The sequence below is a fragment of the Prosopis cineraria genome, unplaced genomic scaffold (genome assembly GCF_029017545.1).
Source record: "Prosopis cineraria cultivar Desert tree isolate PC_DT_omini unplaced genomic scaffold, ASM2901754v1 PC149, whole genome shotgun sequence".
In the NCBI taxonomy this organism is placed as follows: domain Eukaryota; kingdom Viridiplantae; phylum Streptophyta; class Magnoliopsida; order Fabales; family Fabaceae; genus Prosopis; species Prosopis cineraria.
Window position 1 is genome coordinate 55,589 of NW_026555476.1, and position 12,185 is coordinate 67,773.

Here is a 12,185-nt window from a genome sequence, read left to right on the forward strand (position 1 = left end):
TGGAAAGGGACAGCTCCGGGAGATGCAACCTGGGAGACTGAGGATCAAATGAGGAAGGAATATCCACAGTTGTTTCCCTAGGTATGTTTATCTCTTTGGTTCATGTATTAGCTTGGATTTTGGGGACAAAATCCTTTTTAAAGGAGGGGAGAATGTAACATCCTAAAAATTTTAAGACTCAAATTTATTTAAAAAAAATAAATAAAAATAAAATAAAATATCTATAATTAAATTAAAATTTAGAATAATTTAATAGAGGCCCAGAGTTTGAATTTTACTAAGCAAAAGTTTGGTTTTATTTGATTTTTAACTATGGGAAAAATTACCAAAGTTGACCCGGGCTTTTGTGCAATAATAAAAAATGTTGGGCCCTTTCTTGTAATTTTCCCCAAACTTTTTGACCAGCAATTTAAAGACCCAAATTGATGCAGAAACGCAGAAATTGAGTTGGAAAGGAAAGGAAAGGAAACGTATGAGAGGGAGAGAGGAAGAAGAGAAGAGAAAGGGAGGGAGTTAGGCTTGGATCTAGGAGTCTTTGCGACCGTTGCGAGCTCGGCTACACGATAGGTAAACTCCCTACTTCAATCCTCTTCTCTTTCTCTTGATTTTCTTCAATTTTTGGAAGAGGAAATTTTTGGATTTTGATCCCAAAGGCTTTATTCTTGTAAGCTTTTGTTTCTTTGGATCCTAGGGAGCATGTTTTGAGTTTCTATATAGTGATCTAATATTTTGAGTGGATAATTGGATGAAAAGAGGTGTTTTGGGCACAAAATAAACCTTGAGAAATTGGGTTTTTGCTCTTCAATGGTTTAAGCTTATTGATTTAGTTATAATTTTGCTATTTGAGCCCAATAAGATTTAAATTAAGGTTTGGTTTTCATTATAAGGGCTAATGGTGAAAGTTGGTGACACTAAGTGAAGGTTTTTAATTGATAAAAAATTATATAAATTGAAAATTAGCCTAGTGATGGCTAATAAATGGTTTTGGTGGTTAAGTGATACTATGTGAATGGTTGGTTTAATATATGGACCATTAGGGTGGATTATGACTCATAGACCAAGTTGTGTGGTATGAGTTATAGTCTTCATTAATGCTATTTGTCATGATAAGTGATGTGGATCACTTATATGTTGTAGAAAATTGTTGGTGGAACTTATTGAGAAGTAAGGAACAAGCCGAGCCCTATTTTGTACAAGGGGAACCCTTTTGGTACCAAAGGGTTGAGGTAACAGGGGAATTTATATTTCTTATTACTTTGTTTTAGCTATTTTTGAATAAATATTACTAGTTATCATGCATTACATGTTTTAAAAGATTAAATGTGCTTTATAAGGGGTTATGGGGTACTACTTTGATTATAGTGCAAATATGTTTTCTAATTGTTTAATAACAATGTTTTTATGGAAATGAGATTTATAAATATTATACTACTTTAGAGTGTTGAATGGTCAATACTCAGGAAAGGTAGACAAGAGTAAAAGGCATGATCTCGGTGGGAGTTCACCAATGAGAAGGTGTGGATTTTTGATATTCTATGGCACACTGTCAGTACTCAGTGTTGTCTTACGTATTGTGGGCTCAGTGCACTAAAGTGGTTAGTGTATTGAGTGTTCGACACCTCTCAGTGGGGGAGGGAATCCGACATATGAAGTGTGAGGTTGAGTGCCTAGGCCAAGGTAGCCCTCACATGGAGAGTAAGTCGGGCTGGCTCTGGGAGGGAGTTAGCTTTGACTGCTCAGGATTCACGTCGAAGGGGCATAGGCGGTTCGGTGGATTAGATCATGCCTTAGATTATGTTTTGTGCCTGTGGAGGTACAAGTAGGTATAAGGTTTACCTGCGAGTTAAAGAGTGCCAGGGGCATTCTGTTGGTCATGAAAGGCCATACCGGCCTAGGTCATGCATTCATGCATTTTAAATGGCTAAATTATATACTATGTTGAATTTATTATTCATTTATTTAATTATGGCTTACTTTGTAATAATCAATATAGATTTCACTGTTACTGAGACTGTGGTTGTCTCACCCCTTTCTTTTCAATATTCTAGGTCCAGGCGAAGGATCCAGTGGTGGACGGGGAAAAGAGCAAAGCTAGGGGTTTGCTTGTGATTTGTAAAGAACTGCAACCCCTTTCTTTTGAGCAAATATATTGTAATGTATTTAAGATTAGGGTGCCAGTAGGATATGATTATGTGTGTGTGTGTGAATATGTGTGGATTGTGTGCTTGTGTATGAATTTTTGTCTGTTTGCAGACTTGTGGCTAGGAAACTTGGTTATGGTGTGTGGTTTTGATGGATTTACTTAGTAGACCAAGTTTCTATTACAAGCAGATCTTTATTTTGATATATATGTGATTTTATAAGCAAATGCAAAGTGGTTGCATTGCAAATGGTGTGCTATGGGAAAACATACAGCTTGGATAGAGAGAGTGGGTGCGTGGGCCCCACAAGGAGCTCTGAGCCAAGTGAAAATGTTTAGCATATGTATTTATATAAATACATGGTATTTGGATTGATTTGTGACCACTCTTGTATGATTTGTGCATTTTGGGGGTTTAGGGTCCATTTTGGGAAATGGCACCCGGGTGGTCAAATTTTGATGTATGGGGTTTTTCCATCATTTGAATGTTCTATCAGGTGTTTTTAATCTTATTTGACGTGTCCAAAGTGTTTCCCAGGTTTGTGACCATTAGGATGAGATTTGGACAATTTTGAAAATGGTTTTTACCAAAAAGCTGCACTTTTGCATCCGGGTGTCCAAATCTTAATCCGACCGTTGGATTTCTCTAAAATTTGGGTCACAAGTAAAACCTTTTATAAGCTTCGTGTGGGCTTTGGAATCACATCGATCGGATATCGGACGGAGAAACGACGCACTTCGGAATTTGGTCTGGAGGTGCTGTCATGACAGCATTAAATTGCTGTCATGACAGCTACAGTGTTGATTTTGTAACCTGCACAAAATTCAATCCGTCCGTTGGATCTTTTCAAAATTTAGTATGCTAATAGTATTCTTTAAAAGTGACATGTGGGCTTTGGAATCACTCCGATCGGAGGTCAGATGATGAAATGGTGCACTCCGGAAGTTGGTCCGGAAGTGCTGTCATGACAGCTTTTTAGCTGTCATGACAGCAAAAAATAGTCAATCTTTTAACATGTCTAATTTTTAATCCGACCGTTGGATCTTTTTGAAATTTGGTACACTTATAGTACCCTTTGAATGTGACGTGTGAGCTTTAAAATCACTTCAATCGGAGGTCGAATGACGGAACACCGCCTCCTGGAAGTTGGCCCAGGAGGGCTGTCATGACAGCAATAAATTACTGTCATGACAGCATCTTTTTATTCCATTTTCGTCTAACTTGCTTCCGTGCGCTATAGGTAGAACCTATAATTATTTTAAGGTTTTAAATTATTTATTTCTTAAGTTGGTTAGAGGATCAACTCCTTAACCACACTTAGTTTGTTTGAATTATGTGATTTTTGGATAACACTCAAGGCAAGTGTTACAGTTTGAAAGGCTTGACAGGGGACTTTGCAATGATTTATGAGATGTCAATTTTAAGAGGCTATTATTAAATGTTTAGTTTGATTGAACTGTTCAGATCATAACCCGTTGTTGTTATGCATTAAGGAGGCTTCATGTGGCTTTGGGGCTCGACCGTTCAGGTTTGAAGTAGCTTGGATGTATCATAATGATTTCAAGGAAGTAGTTCAGGAGGGTTGGAGAGGGGAAGGGAATGCAAAGGTGAAGTTAAAAGGCAATCAGGAGTACGTTGAGTAAGTATAACTGTGAAGTTTTTCTTGACATACATAAGAGAAAAAGGAAGTTGTTGGCTCGTTTGGATAGTGTTCAGAGGAAGTTGAATAGAATGGTGAAGCCTTTCCATTATCTCATCAAGCTTGAAAGATCTCTCCAAGACGAATTAGAGGAAGTGCTTAAACAAGAGGAGATTCTTTGGTTCTAAAAGTTTAGGGGAGAATGGATAAATGATAGTGATAGGAACACTAAGTTTTATCATGTGTGAACCTTAGTAAGGAGAAGGAGGAATAAGGTGGCTATGCTAAAGGGAGAAGATGGATAATGGGTTGAAGATCAGTCTACTCTTAGAAGGATGGCAAGGGATTTTTTTCAGAACTTATTCAAGGAGGAAGAAGAAGGGGAGATGGAGCAACCTTTGTTTTTATTTCCAAAATTAACCCTTAATGAATGTGATAGATTGAATAAGGAAATTTCTAATAAGGAAATTAAAGAGGCTATTTTTTCTATTGGGGCTTTTAAAGCACCAGGGCCGGACGGTTTCCCTGCTTTATTTTTCCAAAAGGAATGGTCAATGGTAGGGAAGGAGGTCTGTAGATATGTGAGGGATGTTTGGAAGGGTAAGGAGAATATGGAGGATATTAATGAAACACTCATTGTGTTGGTGTCGAAAGTTGAAGACCTGAATGCTTTAAACAGATGCGGCCTATATCTTTGTGCAATATGCTTTATAAGTGTATTCCTAAGATTTTGGTTAGGAGACTACGTGGTGTAATGAGGAAGTTAGTTACTCCTAATCAAGCCAGTTTTATCCTAAGGAGACATATTCAGGACAATATTGTTATTGCACAAGAGTTGGTGCAAAGTATGAGATCGATGAGAGGCAAGAGGGGTTTTTTTTGCTATCAAGATTGATTTAGAGAAAGCATATGATAGTTTGAGGTGGAGTTTTATTGGAGAAGTTTTGGCTGAGATTGGGATTGAAGAGGAGATTGGGGAATTGATTATAAATTGTATTTGTACTATTTATACTCAGGTTCTTTAGAACGGGGAAAGGATTAAGGCTTTTAAGTCTACTAGGGGCACAAGGCAAGGGGATCCTCTGTCCCTTACATTTTTGTACTTGCAATGGAAAAATTATCACATATGATACAATAAGCATAGGAAGACAAAGAGTGGAGATCGATCAGAATGGGTAGAAGTGGACTTGAGGTTACTTGTCTTATGTTTGCTGATAATCTAATTTTATCTGGGGAAGCTACAGAAAGGCAAATTGTTGTGGTAATGAATTGTTTGAGGACATTTTGTACATGGTCAGAGCAAAAGGTGAATATAATAAGTCAGCTATCTTCTTTTCAAGAAACGTAGATAATGCGTCAAAGAAGAGGTTAGCTGATATATTTGGATTCAAGATAACAGGGGACCTAGGAAGGTACCTTAGGGTGCCTTTATCCTTTGCAAAAGGTAGGAGGAGATGTTGGCAGTGTGTTCTAGATAGAGTGAAGAAGAGGTTAGCTGGATGGAAGGTAAATTGTCTGAGTATGGCTGGAAGGGTTACTTTGGCAAAGGCTGTGATAGGTGCAATACCTGTTTATCCTATGATGGTGTCATTGCTTCCTAAGACTACTATTGAGGAGATTGAAAGGGTTTAGTGGAATTTTATATGGGGGCATGAGGTAGAAAGGTGAAAGGTTCATTTGATAGGATGGGATAAGTTATAAAGGCTGGAGCAGTGTGGTGGGCTTAGGATTCTTAATTTGAGAAGTATGAATGAAGCTTGTCTTCTAAAGTTAGCTTGGAAACTGCGAGAGGGCTCAAATGAGTTGTGGGTAGAGGTAATACGTCATAAGTATAATAATAGGAGAGAGCTCTCTTCAATCCTTAAGGTGCTAGGTAATGCATCTTGCTTTTGGAAGGATATTGTGAAGGTGTGGGATTATACCAGTAGATTTGTATGGAGGGTTGTGGTAAATGGAAGGTCAACAAATTTTTGGGAAGATTGTTGGGTGAATAAAAGCACTAAATTGGTGGATCATTGTATGGTAGATTTAGATGAGGGTTTGAGAAGATGGAAAGTTACAGACTTAATAGATGCACAGGGTTGGAATGGGAGAAATTAGACGGACTCATGGATAGGGAAGGGATGACACTGCTAGAGGGATTTCCCGTACCTTGTGGTGAGGGAGGGATAGGCTATCATGGAAGGAAGGGGATGGTTTTTGTCTCGATTAAGAAAGGTTATAATTATATTAGGGGTGATCTAAAAGGCGAAAAGGATGGATTTTAGGATTTGATTTGGAAGTAGAAGGGGCCAGAGAGGATTAGATGTTTCCTGTGGTTGTTGGGTAATGACAAGCTCTATATTAAAGCTTTGAGGAATAGGCGATGGGGGCAAGTGCAGTTTGTGATGTGTGTGGGGGTGTAAAGAATTCTATCCATGTGGTCTGTGATTGTCAGGTAGCTAAGGAGTTATGGAGGAAGTTTAATAATTCAGTTAATATTAATTTCTTCTCTGAGCCATTACAGAGATGGATTAAACATAACCTTAAGAGCAGTGAGAGGGTTAGGAATGTACCTTGGTCGATTGTGTTTGCTGTTGATTATTGGGCTTTTTGGAAAAAGAGGAACTTGAGAGTATTTGGTTCTAGAAACCATGATGCTGATAGTTGCTTCAGGATCTAGTAGTTTGCTGAGGAAATTGCTCATAATAAGTGCGTACTAAAGTGCCTATCTTCAGTTGAAGCGGTAGAATGCTGGAGACCGCCTGAGTCTGGATGGATTAAAGTTAATATTGATGGGATTTATTGGGGTAAGCAAGGATTGCAGTGTGTGGGGGAGTGATTCGTGATGATCAGGGGGAGGGATTTGTGGCTTTGCTGAGAACTTGGGGGTCTACAGTGTTTGGAAGCTGAAGGATGGGGAGCGCTAAGGGTTCTGGAGATTGCGTGGGAGTTAGGGTGGAAGAAGATAGAGCTGGAAGTAGATTCGTAAGAGTTGGTGAGATTTTTGAAGGGGAAGCATCACGCTGGAGTGGCAGAAAGCTGCATGTTGAGTTGAGTATGGCAACTGGTAGAGCACGATGGGAGATTCGAATCAGAACCATTCGTAGATCAGCTAATGGGTATGCGGATGGAATGGCAAAGGTTGGTTTAAGGATGAAGAGAGAGTGTCGGCGATGGGGTTTGATGCATCCTAAGGTTCTTGATGTGTTTGTAAAGGATAAGGTTAGAGATGTGTCGGGTTTGGATTTTGGGTTAGGAGCTATTTAGTTTTTTCAGGCTTTTGGCCTCATTTTTTACCCAAAAAAAAATTGAGCATTGTTGGATCCAATTAAAATAGCTTTCCTTGAGATTTTTTTCCATTCAAATAAGAGAATTACTTGGATATATTGGGCATAATATATAATTTGTAGTCTACCCAATTAAAATTAAAATGTTCTAAGTAATCTAAATAGAATTTAGTGTGACATTTTTTTAATTGGTTTTATTCTTATAACAGAATGAAAATTAAATTTTTTGCTCTTTCACTCTTTAGTATCATTAATATCAAAATAATTTATAGTTAATATAATTTAAATATTATATTTTTATTAGACAAATTATAAATGATGTGTTACATCTGTCCTACCTAAGAACTCTTACAAGCAGATTTTCAGACATCAAGACACCTGCATGCTGATGCTTCCAAGTCCAGGCCCAGGCCCAGGCCCATGCCGTATTTCAAATTATGAGGATTCATGTCCTTCCTGATGGCCTTTTAACTTTAGCGCCTTTGGTTTTTATCTTGATGAAGTGAGATTGATCTCCTGGCCCAATAAAAAGGATCAGATTGATCCAGCCCATATTATAGATGGACGAAAATCGGAAAATGTCACCGTAACTTCATATTGGCACCGCCATTTGCTCCCGCCCTTTTATGAGAGTTTTGTTTAACCCTGAACTCCAACGACAGTACACAACTACACATCACAGAAACTATGGCGCCAAAAACAAAACCTTCTTCTCCAATCCCTATCGGTAAAACCCTAGAATGCAACATTTTTCATTGTTTTGCTCCATTTCTGACCGGTACTTTCGACACTTTTTCTCTCTTACAGGTAACTGCGAGATTATCGTTGAGGCCAAACGTTTCACCTGTAAGTCGGATTCAAATGGCCTCCAAATTTCTCTTCCTACAAGCGGGAAGATTAAAGTAGCTGGTATGTAATAGTGATTTTTTTCCCGGAAAGAAACATAAAGCCCGGACTGATTAGGATTTTGATTAACACTGTTTGTGGCCTTTTACCCTCCAATTTTGCAGTTGCGAAAGGCAAAATTACGAATAATGGAAATGATTCTGAGAATTTTAAACTTGGAGTTAGAGGTGAGATGTTATATTTCCATGTTTATTGTATCGAGCGTTTGAGAGTTTGGTCTTTATTAAGATCCGATTAGCGTTTGAGAGTTTAGTCTTTATTATAATCCGATGATGTTTTTTTTATTTATTTTTTAAAATTTTTGGATTTATGTAGATCATGAATTCGTCCTTGTTAATCCTAAAGATGCTGACGGCACCAGCAAATCCTACCTACAGGTGAAACATTTTCTCCCTCTGTGTGAGAATCTGTTTGTATGGTGTGAGTCTCCTTGTTTGCTAGATATTTTTCTCTTCTCTCTCGTATGTTAAGCTGTAGTCTGAGTATTTCTGTAAATGGGTTGGCAGGAAGTATTACAGATGTATATGACAGAACTACCCGGAATGAATTATGCTGCGAATACTGGAAAGCAATCAAAATTTCTTGAAAGATGTGTTAACTAATGGGTATTACGTTCTTCTCATTTCACTTCTTCCCTTGCATGGTTATAGTCGTTTGACCATGGCTGTAATTCTGGCTCATCAATCATGCTGATCGTAATTTTTTACACTTGTGCAGTAGGATTGTATATGTATCGCAAGTAAGTTGAAAGGTGTAAGAGACTTCATTTATGAATTGTTTTATGCCTGCAGGAAATATCGTACACTGCTCTTGAAATCTGGTTCTTTGGAGATTTTGGAAAGGTATGTATGTTTTGCTAGGTGAACTAGGGTGCTTGTTTTACCAAATAGAGAATTCATGATTCTTAATAGCATTCCATTCTGTGATCGTAGCAATGTCCCATTAGGTCTTGCTCTACTCCTATAATGTAGCAACTTTCATTTAACTGAGGTGTAGCGAGAACTGCATGCAATATTAAAACGTCTGTGTAGCATGATCCATGCAATTCTGCATTATTATTGCAATATAAGAATGGTATTTGAAATTGCTATGGGCCAAGGGAAGAGTAGAAGACATATTTGTGCGGTCTTCAACTTCATCCAAACATATATATATGGTACCTTCTGTCTCTCTAGAGAATAGCAATAGCGGCCTAGATATTGCCCTTGTTATTATTTGTAGCATACTTTTTTTTTGGGTGAAAATTTGAGCATATTTTTAATTACTGGGTAATTGAATATGCAGATTAAACTCATAAATTTTATATGCATGCTTTAAGCCGTTGATAGCATTTCATGGCTGAATGAGTTAGACCCATATAACTATAACTTTGCACAAGTGATTTGCTGGATGTAAGCCTAGTTTCACACCCGTCCGCACGCACAAAGCTAGCTTTAAACGTATAATTTGTCATTCTAACTGATGTTAAATAATTTGTGAGATTTTATAAAATGTGTTTACAATTCATTATAGTTAGTGCAACGCTATGAACTAGTACTGATTGAGAGAGAATTTGACATGTTTGTCATTTTATTAACTGCCATTTCTAATCTGTGAGGGATCTTCGCATGAATAGTGAAAGATAATTTATTTGATCTTAACCACTTCATGAATTTTGATATAGCCTTATGTTGGTTTCTTAATGAGAAAAACTGCTGTTCATACCTGAAGGATGCTTTGGAGTGTGCTTGTATGTGTCATTCTCAGATGAACTTAATCAACACAGATGAAGAGATTGGTCCCTAACAGCTAGGTTGCATCGAGCATTGACCTTGTTGATCTCATGCTGCTTCTTTTCCTTTTCATCTCAAAGACCACCTGAATTTACTAATTTAGAATTGATAGAAAACTTTTGTTTCTTACCATGTTTATAATTATGTAGCTAAATGAATCGGTGGAATTAAAGAAATATGATTCTATATGTTCCTTCATCAATCCTTTTCTCCCTTTATAGGTCATAGCTGCCATCACGTATCAAATAGTCCCTGCAGATACAGAGTATGCAGAGATCCCACTTGCAGCGGTTTAGTGCAATCTGTCAGGCAAGGTCTGTTCTTCTTCTTCTTCTTCTTTACATTTCTTTATTTTACTTTTCTGTTTTCAAAATATCATGATGTCATGGAAACGAGGGTCCTTTCAAGAAATGAAGTTGTAATGGCTAATGCGTAGGATATTTTTTAGTTTTTAGTTTGGTTTCAATTTCCTTGAAAGCTTCCAATTGTAATTTTCTTGGTTCTGTATCTTATGATGAAGTGGTGATGCTTTAAGAGAATCATTTTTAACAATCAATTCTGGCACATAATGAATCTGGGAGAAGAGGGGTATATGACCGTGAAGTTCAAATTTTGTGCTAATCTTGTTTCTGAAGGATCTGGTATTTGAAAGCTTATCTGAATTTCAAACTGTTCAAGTACAAAGATGGTGTAACTATTACTATATTTAAGCACTTTATTAATTCTCTAACATATGATCTCTGCTTTATGTTTAAGCTCATTTTTATGCTGGCACAGTAAATTTCACTGACTTATTTGCTCAAGTAAGCTTTCTAAGTTATGTTTTTTTTTCCCAGGGTCTGGGTCATATGTTGTTTGTAGAGCTACGGAAGAGACTTCAACATGTGGGTATTCGTTCAATTTTTGCTGGGGTGACAAAGAATCTGAAGGGTTTTGGCTTAAACAGGTAAATCACAGATAAAACATCTCAGAAGTGTGGAACATCTTAATTCTTATGGTCATATCTGCTTGTTTACTTCTGTGGAATGTCGTTTCATTTTGAGCCTCTCTGTGAAGAGTTAAAGAGGCAAGTTATAAATGGAACATCTCAGGATAGGAGTATGAGCATCTTATAGTCATATCTGGTCTTTTACTTATGGTGTTTTAATTTTGAGTCTTTCTATAATGCTCAGTGATTGATAGATTCAAATGCACTAAAAAAACGGATTTAGTTTAACATTTATCTAAAGAGGGCAAATTTTATGGTTAGATGAATTCTCAACAGTGTCCCATGCAATTTGCTAAAATATAGAGCCATAAATTTTCTTCATTCATGTGAAAGTTGTTTTTTGAGTTCTGATGTTACTGTATTTAAAAACTCTTTGCAATTGCAGGGTTTTATATCTATAGCAGAGGTGGACACCAAAGGTAGAGCTCGCAGGTTACCTATAAAAAGCTGCTATTCGTAAAGCATTATGCTTTCCTGGTGGTTCTACTCTCATGGTTTGCCATCTAAGGATGGAATTGTTAGCTGATGGCTGCTAACTCTATGAAGTGTCTTCCCTCAAAACATCAGAATTGCTTGACATTTGGAAATGCTGAGAACGATCAGCTTAAATCTACAGGACAGTTGCACATTGATTTGAACTTTTCACATAAATCTATTGATAGACCAGATAATAGGAGACTAGTCATCCTAAGGCTTTGGTGAATGAAGGATTTTTCGGAGAATATGATAAATTGGGTGGTAGGTTTTTCTCTCCTGATATATCTTTTAATCTGTCTATCTGTGGCTCTGGGCTCCCCCCTTCTCTCCCATTTGTGGGTATATTCTAGGATCTAATGGTTTTGAAAAATTGAAAGGGGAAATGGTAGTCTCTTCTCTAGGTCTATTAATTGATTTACAGTGTATTTTATGCAATCTTTTGTTCTAACAAAAAGACTTGACAGCTGCAATTCTTGTGGGTGCAGTCGGGGACTCACTGCTGACTGTTGTTCGACTTGCAAACAATGGAGTTGGTGCAGAATGAAGGATTGTTCTAATTCAACAAAAGGTGCAAAGAGGACATGGGAAGCCTCTTTGTCATCGTTAAAGTCAAAAAGAGTGAAAGGAAGCCATTTAGTTGACAGTGGATCTGAGTCTAGCTGGGGTTTTGTCTCAGAGGTTGCTAGGACTAGTTCTTGCTTTGTGGGATGCTCATGGGGCGTTTCAAGTGGAAAGAGTTCAGTGGAGCGTCCATGTGGTGATTCTTTGAGTGTCCAAGGAAAGAATTCTGAGAAACCTAAAGGGGATTATTTACAGTTAGAAGCTCAAGTCAACAATGAACAGCTATCAACTAAACAATGCTTTAGAATCATGCTGATGAATATAACTGATGATGCTAAGAAAACGCATCTTACAAAGGTTCGTTTGATAGTTGCATTACCAGAATAATTCAGACATGCTGTACTTATTGAATAGGATTGGTAGTATTGGGTA

General features: G+C 37.5%; 1 pseudogene; it reads left to right on the plus strand.

Annotated features, from left to right (window-relative positions):
* On the plus strand, window positions 1-11,696 carry LOC129295582 (uncharacterized; annotated as a pseudogene).
* The last annotated feature ends 489 nt before the right edge of the window (window positions 11,697-12,185 follow it).